The sequence below is a fragment of the Sus scrofa genome, chromosome 7, assembly GCF_000003025.6.
Source record: "Sus scrofa isolate TJ Tabasco breed Duroc chromosome 7, Sscrofa11.1, whole genome shotgun sequence".
Lineage (NCBI taxonomy): Eukaryota > Metazoa > Chordata > Mammalia > Artiodactyla > Suidae > Sus > Sus scrofa.
In genome coordinates, this window is record NC_010449.5 from 28,015,287 (window position 1) to 28,017,449 (window position 2,163).

The following is a 2,163-nucleotide window of genomic DNA, read 5'->3' on the forward strand; positions in this document are numbered from 1 at the left end:
CTGTGTTTGCCTCACTTAGGACTTCATACACTCAATGGTTGGCATATGTATTTTCCAAGTTCTTTCATCAGATTATATGATTGTTCTTATTTACTTCTGTTTCCGGCATTGGACATAGTCTCTGATACATAGAAGATACTAAAAAAGCGTCTTGTTAAATAAAGGAATTAGATAGGGCTACCTCTGTATTTGCCCACCTGTAGGGCCTGTCATTATACAGGATGGCAGGGATGGGATTTGTCATTGCAGTTGCTATAGTTGCTAAAGAAAGACACCCAGGGCAGCAGGTCATCTGTGTAGAAGGAGACGGTGCATTTGGGTTTTCTGGCATGGAAGCAGAAACCAGCTGCAGGTACGATTTGCCAGTTGTACTTTTGGAGGTGAATAATGATAGAATTTACCAAAGGTTTGATACAGATATTTGGAAGAAAATGCTAAAAATGGAAGATGCTACTACAGGGCCCCTGCAGTGTGTCCTGCCGCACTCACATTACGAGCATGTATGACTGCATGTGGAGGCAAAGAATATTACATACAAACACCAGAAGAACTCCAGAAAGCCTTGAGACAGAGGCTGGAACACACAACAAAACCCTCTCTGATCAACATCGTGATTGAGCCACAAGCCATGCGGAAGTCCCTGGATTTTCACCGGCTGACCCCCTCTGAAATGTAAATAAAGATGCCAATGAGTGACTTGAAGAGTTTTCTCTTTCCTGTAAGATGGAATTTTATTTTCCACAGCAAAATTACTGTATGTTATGCAAAGAAAAAAATTTTTTAAATTCTAAATGAAAAAAAAATTTTTTTCAATCTTTGTCTAGAGCCCACTTAGGATGAAAGAACTGGGAAACTCAGGTTTTACAACTCAAGGATTGCCCTTGGAAAGGGCACAGAGGGAAAAGTTCAGAAAAACGTTTTTAAAGCATTGGTGATATTCAAATCTTACTCAAGGGTTAAAACCCTTCAAACGACTCTGAGTAGGACTCAGATATGAAATATTTTTAACTTGTTTACTAAAGTGAATCATAAATGCTTTAGGTATTTATTTAGCTGGGTCAGATACTATCCTTAAGCTATGAGAAAGCTTAGCATGATGCAGTAAATTTTTATTTATGTGGTTATAATGGGCTGAGAGCATCAAAATATTTCTTATTCTCAGATGATGTTTGGAGTAGTATAAATGGATTTAAAATTTGTCAAAGTTTAAAAATATATGGTAAAGAAGATCAGCTGTCAAGGCTCCCTCCCCTAGCTCTTTGCAGTTACCAGAGCTTATATTTGCAGGATTCCTCTCCTCAAGGTCTGAGCTGGTCCTGACCAAGCCTGCAGCTCTATTGTGAAGTCCTAAGTGGGTTCTGGGGTGAAATTTATTCCCAAAGGCCAGCATCTAACAGTCCTTCTTGGGCACTTGGCCTCTTTCTTCTCAACATAGGTGCCCTCATGACATAGGCAGGCTTGGTTTCCTGACTTTGGTCCAATTTTCTAATGGGGGAGAATAACCACCATTCTGAATGCCAGTTGATTGGATTGCACTTAGATATCTGATTCTTATCAACCGTTCTGTTACCACCCATGGTTCTTGGCCTCCTTAATCAATAGAAGTTGATAAGAGGACAGCAAAAAGATTCAAGCAAGTTTTTATTGACGGTCCCAGCTGCAGCAGACGGGGATGAAGGGGGTGAAATCAAACAGCAGTTTTCTTTGGTCACATGCTCACTGAGAAGGGTTGGTGGCGGGGAGGTAGGGGCGGGTCCAGGCGTCAGGCCAGGGCGGGTGGCTTAGGTGGTCTGCTCCCTTGGCGGTGGTGTGTGCAGGGCACATGCATAGTTCCCTCCTGTCTGTTCTTTAGAAGTGGCAGTTGGGTTTTTGTTTTTAGGGGTTTTTTTTTTTGTATCTTCTGGTCCATAATTAGCCCCAGCTATGCATGCATGCAGTTTTTGGTCCCTTATAGTTTGTCTTTTGCTGCTTGAAGAGAGATTTGTCTAGGTGCCGCCATTGCAACAAAGGGTCCCAGGCCCCAGGTGCCAGCCGTTCTCAACTTCCCATCTTCATTCTCCTGCCCCAAAGTAAGGCAATGATTTCCCCATATGTTTTTGGAGACTTTTGTTTGAAGATGTAGTTAAATGAGAATTGGGACCCTTAAGTGATCTTGTCCCTTTA

General features: G+C 42.0%; 1 pseudogene; it reads left to right on the forward strand.

Moving 5' to 3' along the window:
- Positions 222-676, forward strand: LOC102167765 (annotated as a pseudogene).